Below are 9573 nucleotides of genomic sequence, written 5' to 3'. Positions count from 1 at the left end.
AGTCCGGAGCTAAAGGGCAGAAAGAACACCTCTTCGATGAAAAGCTTGCTGTTCACATTTATTTAACTTGAAAAGCTTCTTCACCTCCCGTTCAGAATGTTCGATCCCGTGGCGATTCCACATCTCTGCAATGCGGTGGAACGTGAACACGGTCCGCGCCGCGGGTCGCAGCTCCGCCTGCTCTGTGGGTTCAACCTGTCTCCGGCGACACGCCGACAGTGTTCCAGCCCATGTTTTAAGAGATGCGTGAGGTCAGGTTCGTGCGCGTTAAGCTCGAAAGGAGTCACGTTGCTTTGCCAGGACGGCCTTCACCATGACGTCGGGTCACTGGGGAAAGTATACGCACAGCGATCTCAGTGGACAGCCCGACACTCCGCCGGATCATAAAGGATTTGCTCATCAAAGAAGCAGTGCACATTAGGTCAGCGGCTCTGTGGCTTAGTTGGCTAAAGCGCCTGTCTCGTAAACAGGAGATCCTGGGTTCGAATCCCAGCAGGGCCTTTTCTTCCTGGTTTTAAATAGCCCCTTTGATATAGGGGGGAAAGTGGAAATTTGTTCCAGTTTTTACTCTGAAATAGCCTCGAATCTCAATGCTAACCTCTTCCTACTTGGTGCTGTAGAAGCTCCAAATTCCTCTCATTTAACCAAAGTGTTAAAAATACGGACTCTCCATTGAGGAGCTAAGCACACAGTCATGAAATTTAACTGTATTCCAGGGTTCAAAAATCAATCACGAACCAACAATTTTTAAAGTAAAATGGAAGAATTTTAAATGTAAACTTTAGAAAACGATACTCTGCTGGTTCTCAGACTCTATGGACTCTTAGTTTAAATCATAGATAAAAATGGTTGCCATTTCTTGAACACTTTGTGTGTTGTGTGTCATGCATTAGCTCATGTACTTTAAATCCCAAGAAACATTCCCCAAAGTAAACATTATTAGGTACATTTTGCAGTCGAGGAAAGTGACTTGTCCAATTCCTACAACTAGTAAATAATCGAGCTAGAATTTATCATCAATATTTCTTGGTTAAAAGCTCGAGTTTGAACTACCAATCTGATTCATAAAAGCAAATGGTATCCAGTCTGTTCATAAAAGCAAACAGTACACAGAATGGTTTAGGAATACTAGTTCTTAAAATTGTATGGTACATAAACTTCTTTGATTGCCTGATGAAAATGTTGGCCCACGATACACACGCACATATCATAGGAATAAATTTTGTATATACTTTCTTTTAAAAAAGATCATTAAGCTTTCAAAATTGTGAATTGGGTGGGGGTTTTACATTTCAGATAATCAATTTTGTTTTAATGATTTAGAATACTTACCAACCCTGCTCCCTAGGAGGTTACCCTCCCCCCTTTCCTTTAAGTAACCCCTCTGTGTGAATTACTATCTTTCATTTCATCCTGGTTAATACCCATTACTTCATCTTTCCTTCCTCCACCTCCCCCTGCTTGGTAACCTCCAAAGTCTGTTCTCTTTGCCCTGGAAGTCATCTTTTCCCCCCTTCTCTCCGTGTTACAACAGTGATCTGATAAAATACTCGTCATGTTGTGATTGACTAATTTCACTGAGCATGATGTTCTCCTGATCCATTCGTGCCACACGGTGCTTCATGGTTTCATCATGGGTTGATAGCAGTGCATGGGACTCTTTTTGTACCAATGTTTCTTTAGCAAATCTTCTCCTGATAGATATTTGAGCTGCTTCCATCTCCCTGCTAACGTGAACAGTGCTGAGATAAACATGGGTGTGCGGATGGCTGCTTCCATCTCCCTGCTAACGTGAACAGTGCTGAGATAAACATGGGTGTGCGTATGGCTGCTTCCATCTCCCTGCTAACGTGAACAGTGCTGAGATAAACATGGGTGTGCGTATGGCTGCTTCTGCTGTGATTCTTACTTCTTTGAGGTACATATCCAGCAGAGGTAAGGCTTGATCATAGGGAATTTTTATTCTGAGCTGTTTGAGTTAGCATGATATTACTTTTCTCTGTGGTTGTGCATATTTACAGTCCCACTAGCAGTGGATGAGTGTTTTAATCTCTCCAGCATTTGTTATTTTTCTTAATGGTTTGTTTGTTTGGCTGTTGTTGGCGGTGTAAGGTGAAATGTTAGAGTTGTTTTGATTTGCATGCCTACTTGTGCTAGCTTGGGGAAATATGAGCTACATAGGTCTAGTCTATCACATAGAAGATGTGGCAGTTATATAATCTTTTGTCAACTTGAGGGAAGGGGTGGAGTCTAGCCTGTCAAACAAGCCACAGCCAATGAGGCCAGAGTATGGGCATGGCCTTCTCTTGAGGATTCTGGGAACTCCTGCCTTCCTCCCTGAAGGTGGGATACACACACACTCTCTCTCTGAGAGATATTACTGTTGGTATCGGACATATGGGCTAATATTGGACTTATGTACTTGATCTGGACTGGACTGGGATGTTTTCTTAATATACAATTATTCTTTGATATAAAGCTCTTTCTTATACACACGAGTGTCTATGAATTTGTTTCTCTAGTCAACCAGACTAACGCAGAGGGCAAGTGCTTAGTTGAGGGATGTTAGCTTGTTCTGCTATAACAGAAATATCATATGTGGATGGCATCAGTAAATAGAAATTTATTCTTTCACAGGAAAAGAGGCTTTAAATGTTAGCCCAGGGCACCAGCTGTAGAAATCTTTCTAATTCAATTCTCTATGTAGGAGGGAGGTCCTTTTTTTCTCCTTCAGCACCTTTGGGAGCTTCATTCCTTGGAGATCTCATGTGTCTTGGCATCAATATTTCTGGGTTTAAATGCTTCTTAGTGTAGGAATTCTGGATCCAAAGGATGCACTCTACCCTTACTCAGGACCTTTCTTCTCTATTAGCTTCTCTCTCCTTTTGTCTCTTGTAGGATAAAAGGTGACACAAGCCACACTCCAGGGAAACTCCCCTTATCAAGGCAGTGACTGGAGCAAGTGTGGTGAATTAAGTAAGGGTGATGTAGTCCATGTTAATATTGCATCATTTACATAATGGGCATAACTGGATCCTCCTTAACATAACCTAACTCTGCCTCATTAGCCACAGGCAGAGTTTAGCATTTACAGCACATCAGAAAATGGAGACTAATTACATTGAATCACAAAAAGGAGGACAGTCACACAGTGCTGGGAGTTGTGGCCTAGCGAAGAAAGAAAGAAAGAAAGAAAGAAAAAATAGATATTTGATACACAATTTAATCCATCACAGGATGACAGAAATTAATTATACACCCACAAGTATAAATAACACATGGCTATAGCCCCCCCCCCCCCCAACATTCACTACCATGAAGTCAATTCTGACTCACGGAGACTCTACAGGGCAGGGTCGCACTGCTTCAGTGGGTTTTTGAGACAGTAACTTTATGGGAGTAGAAAGCCTATCTAATAAGCGCCACAAAACTGAATTACTGAGATTTACAATATAAAAGAAAAATTAAGGTATGTCAGGGAGATCCATAAAGGAAGACTTAGGGTGTAAAGCAAGGAAAAATCAAAATACAAGAGTCGGCCCATAGAATATTTCTGGTAGAGGAAGCTAAGCCAGTGCATCAGACTGAAGGAAAGTCAACATAGCCAGAGTGGAAAGGATTTAGGTGAACGGTGAGAGATACAAAGCTGGAGAGAAAAGGGCCGATGCATGTTTTGCTTTCATAAGCCACATTTGGGAGTGTTAATACGATCTTAAATACAATCAGAGTATTCATGTGGAGGTGGATATGAACATATATTCATGTCAAAAGAACTATGCAAGAAATAAAATCTTGAAGTTTGGCATTCCTTCTCTAAAATGGTTTTGTTTCCTTTTTGGCAAACAGCTTTAAAATAAAAAAGAGAAGAGGGGGGTTTGAGTATCTCAAATAGAGGTGCAGAGAGTGTAAATGCAAGATGCAATAAAAGGGAATGCCATCTTTTTTTTAAAGGGAAATCACAGGAAGCTATTGCTCATAAGTGACTACTTTTCAAGATGTTTAATAATAAAATATTGACAAAAGAACTAGTAAATATATCCACTGCCATAGCCTATTATAGACCAATAAGAAAATAATCCTATCTTTCTCCTCTCTTCACTTACTAGTGATGAACTTGCTAAGGTCTCAATCTATATTCTGTTCAATTCAGTGGGAGTTCTTGAAAATGTTAGCTCTATATTCTTTTTATTGGATGTCACTAGCTGTCCATGTCAGAGGATCGAGGTAAAGTCCTCTAAGGCCTTTTGAAGAGAGGTTATCTAAAGAGTATTAAAAGCTCGTAGCTACCTCAAGTTCAGCAAAGAGCCGAGTATATCTCGTCATAGTGCAAACTCATCAAAGAACTCCTGGGATTCTGCTGTGGTGAACATCCAGGGATGCTGTTAACCCTCTGGGAAGAGCAATCCTCATTCAAAAGGGCAAATTCCTTGTGTCCATAATCTCTGCACACCTAAGTGTAGATAAGAGATTGTCGGTAATGGGCTGAAGGTCCACAAGAGGGAAAAGAACAATGAACTTCAAGGTACAAGGCTTATTTGTGGGAGTCCTGGATCTGCCCCTCCCGGATGTGGACTTTTATTGAGTGCCTTGACTACGCTGGTCTCTGCCTCATTCTTTCCTCTTCAACTTTCACTTCTTAAAATAGCTGCATTTTACAGAAAACCCGCAAGAAAACCTGCAAGAGTAGAAATTCCTGAATGTGTAGCTTTTGCCCAAATTTCCCAAAGAGGAACATTTTACTTTATTTTTATGTATGTATTTATTTATTTATTTTACATTTTATTAGGGGTTCATACAACTCTTATCACAATCCATACATATACATACATCAATTGTATAAAGCACATCCATACATTCTTTGCCCTAATCTTTTTGCTTTCTTTTTTTTTTCTGTGTGTTGTCCTTTTTTTTTTAAACAATTTATTAGGGGCTCATACAACTCTTATCACAGTCCATACATATACATACATCAATCGTATAAAGCACATCTGTACATTCTTTTCCCTATTCATTTTCTTTTAATTCTCCTCTTTTCTTTCTTTACATTTTATTAGGGACTCATACAACTCTTATCACAATCCATACATATACATACATCAATTGTATAAAGCACATCCATACATTTCCTGCCCCAATCATTCTCAAAGCATTTGCTCTCCACTTAAGCCCTTTGCATCAGGTCCTCTTTTTTTTCCCCCTCCCTCCCCGCTCTCCCCTCACTCATGTGCCCTTGGTAATTTATACATCGTTATTTTGTCATATCTTGCCCTATCCGGAGTCTCCCTTCCACCCCTTCTCTGCCGTCCATCTCCCAGGGAAGAGGTCACATGTGGATCCTTGTAATCAGTTCCCCCTTTCCAACCCACTCACCCTCTACTCTCCCAGCATCGCCCCTCACACCCTTGGTCCTGAAGGTATCATCCACCCTGGAGTCCCTGTGCCTCCAGCCCTCATATGTACCAGTGTACAACCTCTGCCCTATCCAGCCCTGCAAGGTAGAATTCGGATAATGGTAGTTGGGGGGAGGAAGCATCCAGGATCGGGGGGAAAGCTGTGTTCTTCATCGGTACTACCTCACACCCTAATTAACCCATCTCCTCTCCTAAACCCCTCTATGAGGGGATCTCCATTGGCTGACACTTGGGCCTTGGGTCTCCACTCTGCACTTCCCCTTCATTCAATATGGTATATATATATATAAATATATATATATACACACATATACACACACACACATATATATATATATATATATACACATATATACACACACACACATATATATATACATACACATACACACATATCTTTTTTTTTTTTTGCATGATGCCTTATACCTGGTCCCTTTGGCACCTCGTGATCGCACTGGCCGGTGTGCTTCTTCCATGTGGGCTTTTTTGCTTTTGAGCTAGATGGCCACTTGTTCACCTTCAAGCCATTAAGACCCCAGACACTATCTCTTTTGATAGCTGGGCACCATCAGCTTTCTTCACCACATTTGCTTATACACCCATTTGTCTTCAGCGATCCTATCATGGAGGTGTGCAGCCAATGATATGATTTTTTGTTCTTTGATGCCTGATAACTGATCCCTTCGGGACCACTCAATCACACAGGCTGGTGTGTTCTTCCATGTGGACTTTGTTGCTTCTGAGCTAGATGGCTGCTTGTTTATCTTCAAGCCTTTAAGACCCCAGTCACTATCTCTTTTGATAGCCGGGCACCATCAGCTTTCTTCACCACATTTACTTGTTCACCCACTTTGGCTCCAGCAGTTGTGTCGGGAGAGTGAGCATCATAGGGTTCCAGTTTAATAAAAGAAGTATTCATGCATTGAGGGAGTGTTTGAGTAGAGGCCCAAGGTCCTTCCACCACCTTAATACTTAACCTATAAATATAGACACATAGATCTATTTCCCCATCCTCCTATATATATTTGCATGTACATGTCTTTGTCTAGACCTCCATGAATGCCCTTTGACTCCTAGCTCTTTCCTCCATCTCCCTTGACTTTCCTCCTGCCCTACTACCATGCTTCGTCACCACCTGGGCTAGAGTATACCTCTTCTCTAAGCAACCTTACCCTCGATCATTTCCTACCAGGCCTGCCACCCCCCGCCCCCTGAACATTTTACTTTAAATGAGAGAGTAAATGGAGTGGTTTATTCTATATTATATATGATCATTTGAAAATAGGTTGTAGATATGACGGCCCTTTACCCCCCGAAGACTTCAATATGTGTTTCCTAATAATGAAAAACACATTCCTTTACATAATCCCAGTGCAGTGATCAAAATCACAAAATGAACATTGATATAACTGTCACTCAGAGCTGTTGAGTTGGTTTGGATGCTTAGCAACTACGTATGAAAGGACACTCTGCCGGGTCCTATGGTCTGCTCAGACAGCAGCTACACTGGGACTCCTTGCTGCAGCATCTGTCATCCTATCTCATTGAGGGTCTTCCTCATTTTCCCTGGACTCTCTCCTGGCAGACATGATGGCCTTCTCCAGGGACTGCTCTCTCCTGGTAACATGTCCAGAGTACTGAGCTAGTCTTGTCACCCAAGCTTCTTAGGAGCAGTCTGGCTGCTTTTGTTCTAAAACAGACTTGTTCGCTCTAAAGGGGGTTTGTGGTATATTCCCTATTATTTGCCAGCAGCACAATTGAAAGATATAAATTCTTCTTGTGCCTTCATATGCATTATGCAGCTTTTGCATGCATATGAGGTGACTAAATATATCATGGATTGGGTCAAGCACATCATAGTTATTTTTTTCTATATGTATTTTAGCACTTTAAAAGGTCTTTTGTTGTCCTGAAAGGATCAGTTATCAGGCATCAAAGAACAAAAAATCATATCATTGGCTGCACACCTCCATGATAGGATCACTGAAGACAAATGGGTGCATAAGCAAATGTGGTGAAGAAAGCTGATGGTGCCCGGCTATCAAAAGAGATAGTGTCTGGGGTCTTAAAGGCTTGAAGGTGAACAAGCAGCCATCTAGCTCAGAAGCAAAAAAGCCCACACGGAAGAAGCACACCAGCCAGTGCGATCACGAGGTGCCAAAGGGAGCAGATATGCAACAACTAAAAAGATATATATGTGAAATGTATATATATGTGTGTGTATGTATGTATATATATATCATATTGAATGAAGGGGGAAGAGCAGAGTCGAGACCCAAGGCTCAAGTGTCGGCCACTGGAGATCCTCTCATAGAGGGGTTTAGGAGAGGAGATGGGTCAGTCAGGGTGTGAGGTAGTACCAATGAAGAACACAACTTTCCCCCAGATCCTGGATGCTTCCTCCCCCCAACTACCATACCTTGCAGGGCTGGATAGGGCAGAGATTGTACACTGGTACATATGGGGGCTGGAGGCACAGGAATCCAGGGTGGATGATACCTTCAGGACCAAGGGTGTGAGGGGCGGTGCTGGGAGAGTGGAGGGTGAGTGGGTTGGAAATGGGGAACTGATTACAAGGATCCACATGTGACCTCCTCCCTGGGAGATGGACAGCAGAGAAGGGGGGAAGGGAGACTCCGGATAGGGCAAGATATGACAAAATAACAATGTATAGATTACCAAGGGCATATGAGTGAGGGGGGAGCGGGGAGGGAGGGGAAAAAAAAGAGGACCTGATGCAAAGGGCTTAAGTGGAGAGCAAATGCTTTGAGAATGATTGGGGCAGGGAATGTGCGGATGTGCTTTATACAATTGATGTATGTATATGTATGGATTGTGATAAGAGTTGTATGAGCCCCTTATAAAATGTTTAAAATAAAAAGAAATAGAAAAAAAAGAGTTGTATCAGCCCCTAATAAAACAATTAAAAAAAATAAAAGTAAAAACAATATGAAGCAAAAAAATAAAGACAGCCTATGGATAAAAAAAATTTTTTTTAAAAAGGTCTTTTGTAATACATTTCCCCATTTGATTTCTTGACTGCTTGCAGGTACAGAGCCCTGGTAGCTGAGAGGCCCTGCTATCCATAAAGTCAGCAGTTTGAAAACACCAGCCACTCACTCGGAGAAAGATAAGAGTTCCTTTTCCCATAAAGAAGACAGTCTTGGGAACCCAGAGGGGCAGTCCTACCCTTTCCTAAAGAGTTTCTAAGTTGGATTGACTCTATGGCATTGAGATGGGATATTGGTTTTTATATACTTGAAAAAGTTAGTAGAAAAATTCCATTCTCTTTTTTTATTCCATTTTCCTCCAAAAAACTTTTGAAGTTCCCTCATATGTTTAAGAAACGGAAAACTCAATATTGACATAAAATACTTTCAGAATTTATCTATGCGTTCAATGAAGAATGCAAGGAATCCAGGAAAAAACAAACACAACAACAACAAAGTTTAAGAAGGGTAACGAAGATAAAATAGAAGAAAAGAGAGAGGAAGAGAGTAGAGGACTTTTAAAACCCCACAAAGAAACCCTTTAGCGATTCTTCTTCAAGGTGTACATCAACCAAGATAGATCATATATGGTGGACTGTGCAATGAATTTGGAAATATTTAATTAATAAATTTAATTAGAAGTCAATAAATTTGAAAATATTTCATTAGAAGTCAATAAAGCAAGATATCTAGGGAAAAAGCAAGAATATGGGATTTAAAACACACATAAAAATGATTATGAGAAGCAACAAAGCCCACATGGAAGAAGCACACCAGCCTGTGCGATCATGAGGTGTCGAAGGGATCAGGTATAAGGCATCATCAGAACAAAAAAGTCTTACCATAGTGAATGAGGTGGGGAGTGACCCAAAGCCCATTTGTCGGCCACTGGAGATCGCCTTGCAGAGGAGTCTAGAGGAGGAGATGAGCCAGTCAAGGTGCAATGTAGCACCCATGAAAATTACAACTTTCCTCTAGTTCCTAAATACTTCCTCCCCACCTCTCCCCACTATCATGATCCGAATTCTACCTTGCAAGTCTGGCTAGACCAGAGGATGTACACTGGTACAGATAGGAGCTGGAAACACAGGGAATCCAGGGCGGATGATCCCTTCAGGGCCAGCGCTGTGAGTGGCGATACTGGGAGGGTAGAGGGAGAGTGGATTGGAAAG

At 41.5% G+C, this 9573-nt stretch overlaps 1 non-coding gene across 1 annotated transcript; it reads left to right on the top strand.

Annotated features, from left to right (window-relative positions):
* The first annotated feature begins 427 nt into the window (after window positions 1-427).
* Window positions 428-501, top strand: TRNAT-CGU (transfer RNA threonine (anticodon CGU)). Its single transcript has one exon. It is a non-coding gene; the product is annotated as a tRNA-Thr (tRNA).
* The last annotated feature ends 9072 nt before the right edge of the window (window positions 502-9573 follow it).

Source organism: Tenrec ecaudatus, chromosome 1, assembly GCF_050624435.1.
Source record: "Tenrec ecaudatus isolate mTenEca1 chromosome 1, mTenEca1.hap1, whole genome shotgun sequence".
Taxonomy (NCBI): Eukaryota; Metazoa; Chordata; class Mammalia; order Afrosoricida; family Tenrecidae; genus Tenrec; species Tenrec ecaudatus.
Note: the sequence above shows the minus strand (reverse complement) of the source record. Positions and strands in the feature narration are given on the sequence as shown.